Source organism: Panulirus ornatus, chromosome 65 (assembly GCF_036320965.1).
Source record: "Panulirus ornatus isolate Po-2019 chromosome 65, ASM3632096v1, whole genome shotgun sequence".
Classification (NCBI taxonomy): Eukaryota; Metazoa; Arthropoda; class Malacostraca; order Decapoda; family Palinuridae; genus Panulirus; species Panulirus ornatus.
In genome coordinates, this window is record NC_092288.1 from 9,599,056 (window position 1) to 9,614,454 (window position 15,399).

Consider the following 15,399-nt stretch of genomic DNA (forward strand, 5'->3'; position numbering starts at 1 on the left):
CAGTGTGCCCAAGATTTTGCCCCATTACCTATTCTATAGCTTACTTTAGCTTCCATGATTCCATTCAATGTCATATCCACTCTCAGGTATCTAAAACACTCACTTCCTCCAAGTTCTCACCATTCAAGCTTACACTTCAAATAACCTCTTTCTTTTCGGTGCTGCCTATTATTCACTTTTAATCTCAACTTCCTTTCACACACACACCCAAAATTAGACACCAGCCTCTTCAGTTTCCTACTCAAATGTGCTAGCAGAGCTTTATCATCAAGTAATCACTGACTAACCTTTCAGGATCCCCTCACCCCAAGCAAACTGTATGCCTGCACCTCGTTTTCAAGACCCTTGCATTCAACTCCCTCACAATATCATTAATAAACAGATAAAACAGTCATGGTGATGTAACACATCCCTCTTCTCTGTCTAGTACAAATGCCTTACTCTTTTTGGTAAAAACCCCTCTGCTTCTAACAGCTTTCAACCCACACAATACCTTCCATTAGGCTTATCTATCAACTTATCATATGCTACCCAAAGGCTGAGGATGTTTTATAGGTGCCATTATTACTTTTCACATGAGCAGCTGTTTCATATCATCAGGATTACTCACCCAACTATGAAATACTGCTCACACATCTAGGTTGGCTTATCCTCCACCTCCCAATTAACTATAGTGAAAACAAAGCTTTCAATGTCATTAATTCTCCAAACATCACCTCTCTTCAACCTTGTATATACAAATATTGCAATGTTGTTGCCCTCTGTTCCAGATGTATAAAGGTATTATTTTGTCAGTTGCTGTATGTGTCCTCATCCACAAAGTTTGGACACATGGCACGCGTTTGCCTGTTGCTTCTCACAGCTTCTGTGTGGAGAACGGCTCCTCAAGGATTGGTTGTTATAATACCTCCATCCCTCAAAAATTTACGCAGTGGAATTTTCTTCTTTCTGTTATCTTCTCTTCAAATAACCATTCCTCCTTAAGAGTCAGGTCTACAAACAGTTCTGGAGCCCTAACTAATTTCTAATTTCTTTTTTGTTTACTTTTTCCATTCGCCCAAGATGACCTTGACTGAGGCATGTTATTTGCCCAATTCATGTCAGTTACTGGCTGTAAAAGAAACATAGGGCCCAGCATATATTTTTTCATTCCTTAAAATGTACATTTCTCATCCAGAAGAGCCCTGTAAGCATCTAATGAGAGCATTTGCTTGGAGGGGATTTCAGACTGTATTATTTACCAAAGGCATATCCCTGACAACCCCTTTGACCATCATGAAACATACAAGTCCAGCAGATGCTCATTTGCAGGGTCCTACAGATCCCATAGCAACCTGTCCAAGTCTGTGAAATGTTGCAGAAGTGAGATAGTAACAAGTGACCAGCCACTAGTATCATTCACTTAATCACTCTGGTTAGAGCAGACTGGCTAAGCACTGCTTAGCATCAGCATGTGATGTCCATAAGTACTTTTTGTTATCTCAAGAGCAGTTGTATCACCACTCCCAGCTCTTCCAGTGGCAGAGTTGAGAGAAAACATAGATGACCTTGCCTTTGTTACTTCCACTTTAGAGTTTTATGGCAAATTCAGGAACACTGGTTTTGGTCAAAAGATTAAGGTGAGTAATTAATTTTTTGGTGGATGTCAAAGGGAGCTATCTGCCTGGGAGACTGGAAATGCTGCTGCTTTCTAATTTTGTGCAAATGATGTACTTCAGTCATTATCATGTGAGTAGCTGTTATTTGAATCCATTTAGAATCACTTGTGTTATGGCATACATATCTTAACACTTCTGTAGAGACATCATCATCAAAGTCACCCAGCTGCAGAAATTTCAGTCCTGTCAAAAGACTCATTTCAAGTATTCTGTCAGTGCTGGGATTGCATAGTTCTTTCTGCATATTAAGTATTTTAATGGTCTTGGGGCAGCCAAGGCTTCAATTTGTTTTTCAAGTCTATACCACTACTGTTATGTAGGACCAAAATGGTGTATTGTAATCTATTAGTTAAATGAGCCAAGTGCACAATTTTTACAAGTCTAATATTTGCACCATAATTAGGATTGAACCCTGCGACAAATTTGAGGGCCCTGAGCCCAACTGGACATTGCTCACTGAGTTTTTGTACTGCAGATACACTACACATTTCTGACATACAAAGATATACAGAAGAAAAAGCAATCAATGGGTTTTTCATCAATTTTCAACTTATATGATTCAGTCTTACCACCATCATTTTGTGTATTGAACATTCTGTTGTTCTCTGTACAGATTATATGCCCAAGGCTATCACAGGTTGTGTATGCAATTAAGAACAGCTTACTTTTCACAATGTTAGTTTATACAGGAAAATCATCATCATAACTAATAGTAATATTCCTGGGAGTATCAGCGATGGAGTTGATTAATGGACTGATTTGCTCTTGGTACTCGACTAAGAGGAGTGCCAAGTAGCATATATTTAACTTCACTTTTGGGGTCTTAATACAACGGATTTTCTGTTGGAACGTAAACGTTATCCAGAGCAAAAGTCGATCGACCCCTTACACCCCTTATAACTAGCTTGTACAACACCTTTCCTATTAGTTATACGAGATGCAGCTTTTAGGAGAAAAAAGAAAGGGTATTGATGCCGTTTGTACTTCTGAACTGTTTGGGAAGTTAAAATAAATTTGTGTGCCCTACGAGAATATATTCATCCCACCCACCGAGAACACCAATCAGTGATCAATTAGAATGTATCCAGCTTTATCCTTGTACACGTGATATATTTATTTACTTTTATGTAATTCTTCTCTATATATGTTGAGCATAAGAGAAACGTGATTCACAAAACCATTATTATTATTACGGCCTATGTAATGATAATACCCTACAACTATGAGATATGTAAATGAAGCTTTTACTTTGCGGGTGCGGTGATTTGCTGATGGCGTGTCACTTAGTAAACTCTTTTTAATGATGAAACCAAAAATATTCATTAGCATCAATGAGTAAGAATATGAGTACGGAATAACCTGTTCATTCTGTTTAGTTCATACTATGAATAACGAACCCGGAGATTATTATTATACATAGACATATAAATACCACTAATTAGACATTTTCCTGCGATTACCGTGCTTTCAGCAGTGTAAGCGCGCGGCCGCTTAACCTGAGCTGGCCACCCGCCCTCGCCCTCGTCGTTACGCTTTCCTCCTGGAGAAAGCTTTAGTTAGTGTTTGCCTGAACGCTGATTGGCGGAGTGTATGATTTGCTATTCGTGTGCAATACAGACAGCCAGTCTTGCAATGGAGTACCATTTCTTAACCTTTTCTTGCCTAACAGTCTTTTAACACATTTACAGTGAGCTCATACACAGTTTCCTCCCTCGGCTACACCCATGTATCCACAAATATTTCTCGAGAAGTATTTCTTACAACTTGTAATCTGCTTCTTCGTTTATAGTCCTGCCCTTTAGTCGGTAAGGTATTTTCAAAAGCAAAGAATTGCTTTTTATGTACCACGTAACATTCAGTCTATTCAAAACTTAATACGTAGGTATTTCTATGGCCGCTAGCCTCTCTGTAGTTTTTTTTTTTTTTTTACTTAATACATAGAACATAAGTCTTTGTTGCCCTACTGTGAGCCTTATCCAGGAGTTCTTCGTGTTCCCTCAAGTAGTGTAACCATGCTGGTACTTCCTGCCTTCCACTACGTGTTGTTAATATTTTAAACGTTTACTCGTCCGTGTACTTAAGGAAGCAATTTTAATACTGACTTGTAAGTAATTTGCCTCCATAACAATCCTTATGTGGTGTTCTTGTGATAGATTTGCACTGTAAATAGTACCACCTTGGTGAAGCGGTTAGCGTTCATGAGCCGTGACTCCCTCCTTGGTTGCCTGGGGTCAAGCACAGCGCGCATTGGTTGGAATCTTGGTCACGCCAGATGGTCTGAAGTCAACCCAGCTATTTATCACTTAGGATCTGGTCGATAGATTGGGCAATATGTCATAAATCAGACAGATACTCAATCGCCAGTGCTATCTCTGCTAACATGAAAAAAGTATATTATCCAAATGCTAGCCGTGGAATAATTCCTGTTAATTGTTTCCGATAAGATAGCAGTCATAAGTAGATGTCCTGCTTCAGTACCATCTTCATCATTTAACATTCACTTGGGTTGGATTTCATCAGCCATGTAAATGAGCTCACCTGGAATCTAAGTACCATTAGAGGTTATTATACTTCCGAACACTTAACTTCCTCATAATTTTAGACTAGTTTGTCCGAGAGTATGTTATGTTATCGCCTATCCATTCCCATTTATTACTACAATTGGTAGAAGTATGGTTTGTGAGCTTTACACTCGTGGGTGTCCCAATTTCTTAATGCATTTCTGTCATGGTGCTGTTTGCACGCATATGTATGTTTAATTACTAATTTGTACCGTACGGGGAGGGAGTTCTACACACGTGGGGCCTCCTTCTCTTGAAGTTTCTCCAGTCATACAACTTTTTAAACTTTTGTGTGCCGTCCTCATTCAGAGTCTCATCATTCAGTTTATTCCATTCATGCATCGCCCTTATACTGCAGAAACGCTTAACATCTTTCCTTGCTGTTGTGGCCTCTAGTTGTCCTATCTTTCACCTTTCGAAGAACTGAGCACTGTCTTCATCATCAATCTGGTTTAAGAACTTCAAGGTTGTGATCAGGTCATCCCTTCCTCTTCTCTTTCCTATGGAATGAAATGCTTTCAGCATTTTCCAGTCTTGCATTTTTCTTAATTCTGGTACTACCATCTTTCTTGCTCCTCTATGAACCTTTTCTGCTAGTTCTTTGTGACGAATGGTTAGCAGGAGTAGGGGAGTCTGCTGCAGGTATGGCTGAGTGAGCCACAATGGTAAGATGGGCAGCAGTGATGGTGGAGGGATAGAAGATAGTTATGATGGCATTAGTGGGCATCTAGGGGTGGTGATGGTGGGCAACAATGGTGTAGGTTGAGGTGTAGAAGGGATGGTGGTCAGCAACAGGCATGGTGGTGAGGGTGGTCTGTAGGGACGTTGATGGTAGGGTTGGATACCCGAATAAGTAGGTGTTGGCAGGGTGGACGTGGAGTGGTGGTAGGCGGCAGGGGTATTGGTGGGGTCGAGGAATGTGTTGGACATGCCTCTGGTCAGGAGAAAGTCCTGGCCAGGACAGACCGATGGCCCTCTCCGCCTACCATCACAAGACCGGGACATCATACCATCCCGCCCTAACCTACTTATCCCAACGTGGCAGTGGGAGACCGAGTCAGGACAGATCAGCCCTCACCCGTCGCTGATAACGGGGAGAAAGTTGAGGCTTTGAGTCTCGCTGGAGAAAGTACCAAGTGAAGGTCTCCACTAGATGTTTCGGAGGGAAGAGGATGAAGGTCACCACTGAAAATGGCAGAGGGTGAAGGTCAAAAGTGGACCTGGGTTCAGGGGCGAAGGTCTCCCAATTGAAGTGGCAAGGGGTTAAAGTCCGCGGGCCGGGGGGGGGGGGGATGTCTCCATTGGAGGTGGAAGAGGGGGGTAAGGTAAACACTTTTTGTCAGAGGTTGAAGGTCACCACTGGAGGTAGCAGGGAGTGTGAAGGTCACCCTTAGAGTTGACAGGGATGGTGTCACCCCCTAACGGCGGTAGGGGTTGAAGGTCGTCATTGGAGATGGTAATAGGTAAAGGTCACTCAGAATGTGGAGGGAGGGCATAGGCCACCACTGGATATGGCAGGGCAAGTGAAGTTCACCACTGAAGGTCACCAGTATAGGAGGTAGGACAGGACAAGTTCACCACTGGGGGTGACAAGGAGGCTTAAGGTCACCAAGGGAGCAAGCAGGCATGTGGGCCTGGTCCACGGGGACTGTAACAACCATCTCTTATATCCATGGAATAAGAATTATCACTACTAAGACACCGCATCTCACCTGTTACGGAAAAAGCTATTTCCTGAATAACCTGTAGCCAGTCTTGTGAAACTGCAAAGCCATAACATGGCTCTCGTGTTAAGGCGCTAACGTCACAAGTCAGCGACCATACTCATCACTAGTACAAGTGACGACAATTATCCCTCTTTCGTTTAGTGTCCAAGTCCTCCCCAATGTGGTTACGCTGGCCTGCAGCGGCTGCCAGACCCCCATCCACCCACCCCCCCAGTACAAGAGGGCCAGCCACCCCAGTGGTCTAGGGTTACACAGCAGTGGTGGAGCTTCCCACTTGGCCCACATTTGGTGTGCGGCCCACCTGTTGTGGGTCTGGTCCGTTGCTCTTGTGACTCCAGCGTTATTCTCAACCTCCGTTTGTTGGACGGAAGTTGTTAGGTGGGCTGCACCAGCTGTGCGGCCAAATGATTGTTCCGTCAATACTAAACAAGTGTTCACAAAGGTGTCCAGTGAAATGACTTTTCTTTCCTTTTGTTTTTACTTCCTCCCACATGTTTCTGATTCCTTCCACCTATTGTACTAACTTCCTCCTTCCTAATGTTCCACCTTCCTCCTACCTACTGTTCCACCTTCCTCCCACTTGTTTTCTGTAATTCCACATCTCTTTCATCGTAACTTTCCATCTGTCTTTGAAACACATTATACAAATAGGCGAGTCTGAGAACTGAGTCTAGGTTTCAGATTCTGATTTTTTTTTTTTTCTGAGCAGGTTCTCCGATTATGAAGACTTGATCCATTTTCTTGTGACGTACTGCTATCACGCCCGGGGAGGTTTTACCTCAACCTACTGACTTCACAGAGTTTAGTCCAAAGCCATCCCGACATGGCAACTCTCCTAATAAGCCCCCAAACTTGGCCTACTCGCCCTACGCCGCAATGCTGATTCTATTTCCCTCTTCTGTAATTTCACATTAGATTGTTCCCGAGAAGTGGTTGCTTGTATGGCTCTGTCGTGTGGTACTGGACAAGCCAGTGAGTAGCGTGATAACTTGTGTAGCGTTGGCTTCACGTGTGGGCCGATATCTGTTTCTTCCCTTCACTGCATAACTGGAACTTTTTACGATTTGGGATTTGCCCCTTTAAAAGGCAGGCTTTCTACTTCCTCCAGAATTCTTATCGTTATTTTTTTTTTTCTCTAGTATTTTTCTATCTGTTTAAGCCCATTTCACATATCATGTAAGGTTTGGCTTAAGTGAATGTTTACAAACGTGACAGGGGCTTTGATATAGGGAACAGAAATGCTTCAATCTTGTGCTGACCTAAAGATTTCGAGACCAGATAGACCAGGTGCCTGGAAGCTACCACTACCCGTGGTTGTATGGCATCGAAGGCTATTCAGCGCTCTTAATACAGTTTAGAATATTCTTAGAAATTCATCTAACTCAAGCAAAGGACCAATTCCAGTTTTAAAAGACTAAGAAGGGAAGACCTAAAAAGTATAGGAGTGAAAATAACCCACATGTGTTCACCTGAGAGCTTAAGCTTGACCTTTGCAGTATGGCTGAACTTACCAGGGAAATGAAGATCCCCGCTGCCATAGCTCAAGCCATCACTGCTCCACACAAACCCCAACACTGCATTAAAGTCCATGTAGATCGTGGGGTCAGGTTTCTGGAAGCTACTACATCTGTGTGTGGTTTTCCCTCGTTTTGTGGTCACCGTCCATTACTAGTACTTAATTTCTCTACACACATGCTGCTACACAAGGCATTTTCATCTGTAGATCATTGCTATAATACATTACTTCTCGTATATAACTAAACACCAACTTTCTCGTGTGCACTTGCAATAATTGTATGTGCCGTCACCCAGGCCCGGGACCTCATCCTTCTTGGATACGTACTACTTGGGTGTTTCACCTAACTAATGTTCTTTGTGATTTTTTGTTTATGTTAAAGGCTCCACTCATGGACAGGGGTCCTCATCAAGACCAGGGCTTTAGTGAACGAAGGCTCGCATGAGCTTTTTATCTGCCATTTAGATTTCAATAAGATCACTTTGCTTGATGAAAAATATAACTATATGCCACAAAAAATATTTTTAGTAATTTGATATCTTTCCTTTCGCTTGATTACCATCTGCAGACTTCTGGTTATGGAACTGGCAAGACTCATGAAGTACTGTAGGTCCCTGTTTTGGGTCCATAGGGTCTTGATCTGAATGAGGCGAAGCACTGATGAGGTGTTGGCGGAAGCTAGTGGTGGGGGTACACTAGCAGCAGGCCCTCGGGAGCAAAAACCTAATCAATACTTATAGAATAGGGAAAGTGAACCAATATTGCGGGGCAAAGCAAGTGGGTCGACAAGTTTTGAAGTCGGGCCGCTTTCGAGTCAACTCTCAAGGATGGATGAAGAACTAGAACCACTCCAGATGTGAGAGTAGCACTCCATACAAGAACGGATTAATCCTTTGAATAAACGGAACGACTGTTCAGAGAAAAAAAATCGAAACCTATACAGGACTCTCGGTTTCTGCGAGGCAGACTTAGCCGTTTCCATAATGTGGGTTTTTCAAAATAGTATGAATGTTACAGTAATACCAAGTATGTTCATCGAGTCAAGAGGTGGAATAACAGAACCGTCGAAGAAGAAAGTTGCAAGGACTTTTCGATGGAAAACGGCAAAAACTAGGTTTTTAGAGGCATTAAACTTTACTAGATTTCTTCTAATCCACCGAGATATCCTCTCCCTGTCTGAATTTGTTGAGGAAGTTGCATCAAGACGAGTTGCAGATGAGTTAGAAGAAGGAACAGAATTGAAGAATGTGGAGGAATGCAGTATTGAGTTGTCAATGTATGCCTGCATTTGGTTATTTGCTGGAGAAAGGAAATCGTTAATAAAAAGATGAAAAGGTGTATAAGAAAGGACAGAACCTTGAGACACACCACTGATAATGGAAAAAGGGTAAGAGGCTTTTAGTCATGTGTCTAAAATTCTTTTAAAGGGGGGTGTTCACGACTTGGAGGTTTTCCTTATTAGGTAACACACTTAAGAGTCCTTCATCTTTCTCGAATGGTTTTGAAAGATCATTGTCTGATACCTCCTGATACTTTCTCATGGATTCTTCGCGATCTTTCACACTATTAGGGTTGACTGCATGTTTTTATGGATTCCCTTTATTTCCAGCAATGTATAGACGATTATGTATTTTTTCTCTCCAAGCTTCATGATTCGTTTATTTCTAATTTTCATGGTAGTTTTTGTGTTCTAATCCTTAGATTTTACTGTTTTAAGTTTGTTTGTTCCTCTTTAGTTTATTAACCTCATATTTTCTTGTCGATGACCACACAGTGCAGTAATATTTCATTTGTTTCTAATGTGTACATCGCATATTGTCATCATCAGTTTTCAGTCCGTCGTGGAGAAAGTTCTCATTACCATTCCACTCACTGCCACACTCGCTGGTGCAGCTTTTTCAGTGTGATGTCTGAATTCCAGCTTTTTATTGGTGACCTCATCCAGGTCTTTAACTAACTCTTCGCTGTCAATTTCTTTTCCTGATTTCCCTTGAGAAGCTGTTATGGCTGTTATCGATCATTCCAATGTTCACTTAAAAAAAAAAAAAAATCCTCACTGACTTCCAACAGGTTCTCACACGGTTCACTTGTAAAAAAAAAAAAAAAAAAAAAGTCCACTGAATTCGATCATGTTCTCAGCCCATCTATATCTAATACACAAGTCTCTCTGTTTCTCTTTTTACTCTTTTTTTTTCTTGTCATTTCACATACATAACTGAGTTTTGACACCATGTAAGGTTTTGTTTTTGTAGTTTGCCTGATGATAGAGCAAGTATGCTCCGAAACTGTCGAGAATTAAATAAGATGTTTTATCAAGTGGTAGTTTTACTGTTCGTTTTCTACATATATATATATATATATATATATATATATATATATATATATATATATATATATATATATATATATATATATATATATATATATATATATTTTTTTTTTTTTTTTTTTTTTTTTTATACTTTGTCGCTGTCTCCCGCGTTTGCGAGGTAGCGCAAGGAAACAGACGAAAGAAATGGCCCAACCCCCCCCCCCCCACACGCAAATATACATACCTACACAGCTTTCCATGGTTTACCCCAGACGCTTCACATGCCTTGATTCAATCCACTGACAGCACGTCAACCCCTGTATGCCACATGACTCCAATTCACTCTATTCCTTGCCCTCCTTTCACCCTCCTGCATGTTCAGGCCCCGATCACACAAAATCTTTTTCACTCCATCTTTCCACCTCCAATTTGGTCTCCCTCTTCTCCTCGTTCCCTCCACCTCCGACACACATATATATATATATATATATATATATATATATATATATATATATATATATATATAAAACCCGATTTACATTCTTCGACTTACTCTCCATCCCTTTCTCACTCTGATACCCATTTCTTTTGTCGCAATAAACATATTTACTACGTTAATTTGGACAAGTGAAACATGTCCTAAATGAAAATAGTCTCTCCACAAAGTTCTGTAGTGCAAAAAAGCAAATTCTACAAATTTTATATATAAACCATTATTTCAATATACTACAATCTAACCATCAAAAAGACAAAGATGTTAAAGCTTCAATTGTATCAACTCATTTGGACACCATACGTAATGACAAGAACTAGTTTTGCTTACTTTCTTTTTTTTTGTGTTGGTATTTCACGGGTTCCGCATCGATTTTCTAAGCGGTTATGCTCTATCTAATGGGGTCTCATTCCCTCTTGTTTGAGTACTGTTCGCATATCCTGAGTAGCTCTTCCTCCACTTCTAAAATTTTCACTTAATGGAGAATCAAAAGCTCTTTTGTCTCATGAATTTTCTGGACATCGCCTCTAAATATTACTTTCCATCTGTCGTGATGTTACTCCCATTTCTCTGTTCTACATTTATTATTTCAGCTGCTGCTCTTGTGAGGTGCCTGCGTGGTTATCAGCCACCGAGTCCAGAACCAGTAGCATGCCATCAGCTGCTGCTGCTCAGTTTTTCAAAGGAGACCAGTCACACTCACACTGGCAGATGCGATACCTCCTTTCCTCGCAGAGAGAAGCTGTGGAATTCATTTCCCTCTTTCGTCTTCCTTCTTGTAAACTTTCCACTTCCATGAATCGGATCAAAAAACGACCATAAAACTTGACCCCTCTCGCAATTTGTTTTTCTATAAGCTTAATAATTTCCTACTTTCCAGTGAATCTTCTTCGACTTGGGATGCTTATATATATATATATATATATATATATATATATATATATATATATATATATATATATATATATATATATATATATTAAAATCTATTTCTTGCCCGGCAAGACGGGTATGAGAGGAAGGCGGTAATGCGGCGGAGACACGATGCCAGTTTAGAAGACAAATGGTGCCATAGTATCGTTACTTCGTGGAAGACCATTACTGGAGCGGCAGGTGGTGCGCTACGCTCTCTCTCCTTGTTAAAGACTCGAGCCTCAGTCTGTCACGGTCCCCATCCTCTTGCCTCTCTGCTTGATCTCAAACACACATCTGCCATACCGCCCACTTGCACTTCCCCACAAATGAACCACAACATTATGTTCCCAGATTTTCCATTACTGATTTACGACACAATGTGGCGAATTTCATGTAGAATGTTAATGCAACTCGGATGACTGGAGCTTCTTCATTTACGACTAATGAGTTTAGTTGACTAATTAGAGAATTATTTTACTAAATTCGCAGTACGTAAAGACTCCTACAATGTCGGCAACTTTGACCTCTACATAATAACAGAAATGGCTCAAATCAGAGTGTATGGTGAGTGTGTACCTTGATGAAAGGTTTACAGGTATCTGTAATGTTTCGTTTAGCTGATTGAGACTGTAAAGAATAGTAGCCAGAATTTATTTTATTAGGTTATTTGACCTGTTTGACCCTTTAAAAGAACCCTTAAAAAATAAACGAAAATGTGTTTTTGCGTATTAAAGCAAGGTGTATTCCTACTAAATTTCAAGGCAAACAGCTCAGAAATGTAGAATCGTACAAAACCTTGATTTTTTTGGAGAAATAATGTAAAACACACCTACCTACAATTAAATATAGGAATAACCATTAAAACCAGTTATAAGTTCTCTTACCAGAGATGTGAACGTGTTGAACTGAAACACTCCTTGTCGACTGGGGTTCAACCTTCCTGGGGATGATAGAAGTCCGATACGAAGCACCTCGCGAACCACTAGATGGCAACACTCCATAACTGTTTGGTGAGAAATCCATAAAATGTGTGAGAAGAGATGGACTTGGAAACTCATGTGCACAGTAGAAAGAAAGTCGAAGTATTATAATCACTGAGTTAATATATGCGCAGGCAGGGACCCAGATCTGTTACATTAAAGACAAACTTGCTGCTCTGTTTAGCCTGCCGCCACCACGATTTTAATTTCTCTTAGTGTTCACGGTAAGGAACCTCCCACCATCATACCAGCTGACTAATACACTACTTGTATAACCCTAACTAGTACATGCAGTAATTAATTCCAAGCCGGAAAGTTTAGAAGAATAAAGCTCAGAATTTCTCCTCTGTGTTTTCTCACCCATTTACACACACACACACACATACACACACACATCTATATCTACCTATATAAATACACACACACACAATATATATATATATATATATATATATATATATATATATATATATATATATATATATATATATATATATCTTTTTCTTTTTCTCTCAAACTATTCGCCATTTCCCGCGTTAGCAAGGTAGCGTTAAGAACAGAGGACTGGGCCTCTGAGGGAATATCCTCACCTGGCCCCCTTCTCTGTTCCTTCTTTTGGAAAATTAAAAAAAAAAAAAAAAAAACAAGAGGGGAGGATTTCCAGCCCCCCGCTCCCTCCCCTTTTAGTCGCCTTCTACGACACGCAGGGAATACGTGGGAAGTATTCTTTCTCCCCTATCCCCAGGGATATATATATATATATATATATATATATATATATATATATATATATATATATATATATATATAAGTGAGGATTTCCTTCAAAGGCCCAGTCCTCTATTTTTAACGCTACCTCGCTAACGCGGGAAATGGCGAATAGTATGAATGAAAAAAAATGATTATATGTGTGTGTGTGTGTGTGTGTGTGTGTGTGTGTGTGTGTGTGTATTGGATGGTGAGAAAACACTGGGGAGAACTTCTGAGTTTTGTTGTTCTAACTTTCCGGCTTGCGCAGGTCTTCTTCAGAGGATCTTACATACATATGTAGCGACCCAATGTCGCTCCACAAAGTGTTACCTCACTAACGACGCCTTGACTTGGTGGCAGGTCATAGTGGGTTACCTCGCCTAATCTTATTAGAAAAATCAGTTTGGTGGCTCAACTTACGGCCGCACCTGGGGTATTGCCCCGTGACATCCATACACGGTGCTCGGTGGTGGTAGATCAGAGGATGCCACTAATCATTACAGATGACTTGAACCTTATCCTAAGATGAGCCGCTCTCAGTCCATCAGCATGGAGAGAAGTCAGACCTTGCAACATTGGACTTCGACGACCCGACTGATCTTACTGTCTCTTGGACTTCGATGACCCGACCTTCCTGTCTCTTATACACCCTTGTATCATCCCCAGTAGCCCCGTCCACTTTAGTCTCCTGCCTCGTTAGCTTTCCTCTGGTAACAACCGGCCCTAAGGATCCATCCCTTATTCCAGTTCCGGCTGCTTCACTCACTGTAGCTCCTTCCACACTACTTTAGCCCTAATTCCCTGCCCTAGGGCTTGCTTCTGAAGCCCTTGCCCCCCAGGCACTAACCCCATGGCCTCCACCAGTAGTCCTAGCCTGTCGCACTCTATTTTCCAGGACGCGGGAACTCCAGGGAAATTTACTCCATCAAAACCTTCACCCCTTGTGGGCGGATGTAAGTGAGCTGGTAACGGCGTTGGGACTAAGGATCGGGGTGTATGGCGCCAGGGAACTGTGGACCGGGAATGGGATTAGGGACAGGGACTCAAGATGGGGAGGGACATGGGTAGGCTCTGCAGAGGATCTGTTCGGAAGCCAACTGGGGGGACAGGAGCGAGACGAGTAAAATCAGCGGAGGACGGAGAAACAGACTGAAAAAAGGGAAAGTCACTCTCACGGGAAAGGATTGTAACATGTGTTGTATCACGGTGGTCAGATCACCGTGACTGTCTACGGTACAGGATAGGTAGACGACGTACGTTGTAGTACTGTACAGTCGTCCTTTACCTGAATAATGTTAGTAATCCCTAGAGCAGCATTTCTGCAGGGATCTCACCTGTCGCAGTGTGGAGTCGGTCTTCCGTATTCTGGGTGGCTCTTCCTCCACCTTTTCTTAGCCAGAGTCGAGTCAAAAACCGTCACCTCTCTTCAACCATCCATCACTGCAACAGTGCTTCTCTCTCTCTCTCTCTCTCTCTCTCTCTCTCTCTCTCTCTCTCTCTCTCTCTCTCTCTCTCTCTCTCTTGCACGTAGTATAAAAACCATTGTTCTAGTGAGTTCTGTGCACGTGTCCCAGCCCTACACATTTGAACCCGCAGCACGCGACTGGCTGCTGCTTCCAATACTTTCTGTGTAGAGACCAGCCAAATGAGGATCGGCCGTCATAATAGCCTCCTCTTTTCCTTCTATAGTAAAGCTAGGGGAATTCGTTCCCCCTTTTGTCTTTCCCTCTTCTTTTAACCTCTCTCCCTTTATATATCGGGTCTACAAACACGTGAGAAGCTCGTATCAATCCCTGCTGTGTTTCTTTTCCATATTATTTTATGTTTTAACCGCAAAGACCTCAAACTGGGGCACAATTATGCTCCATGTCGGCAGTCATGGCAAAAGAAAAGTCCTTTTTTACTCTGTACATATCAAGCAACACAATTCCGTTCTTATCCAGTATATAAACTGTCTTTGGTACTATATATTCTGAAGATTCTGAAGGGAATGGGGCGCGCCAGCCTGAGGTAGGTGTCGGCTTCAGCGACCCACGCACCAAGACGCAGCCCGACTTTCACTGGCTTGTCCCATATCCTCCTCTCCCTACCCCCAGCCCAAGTCCCCAACCCCTGTCCTCCACTTCTTCGGGCCCCAGCCTGCCACACCCCCTCCTGACATTTTGAGACACAAAGCCTGTGTGTATCTCCACTCAGCTTTCGCATAATACAAATCAACCTGAATATAACCCCATTTGTGTACATGACCGTACAACATTGCAGATGTCAAAAAAGTTACACAGTCTAAGTAAACCATCAAACATGTATGCAACACATATTCATCACTGCAAAGTATGTAGCCAACATGAAAAATTCTACATAAACCACCAGACAACTTTTGTACATCAGCACACAGCATGTACACCACACCAGAGACTGTCTAGAGCACCATATAGACATTATCTACACCGCAAGCGTACAGAACCACACCATATGTGAACAGCAATGA

The 15,399-nt window shown here is 41.8% G+C and overlaps 1 protein-coding gene across 1 annotated transcript in view; it reads right to left on the reverse strand.

Moving 5' to 3' along the window:
- Window positions 1-15,399, reverse strand: part of LOC139746484 (uncharacterized) — a 313,137-nt gene that overhangs the window by 193,008 nt on the left and 104,730 nt on the right. The window contains exon 2 of the mRNA XM_071657756.1: window positions 12,066-12,184. The gene's annotated coding sequence lies outside the window, so the exon portion shown is untranslated. The remainder of the gene's footprint in view (window positions 1-12,065; window positions 12,185-15,399) is intronic.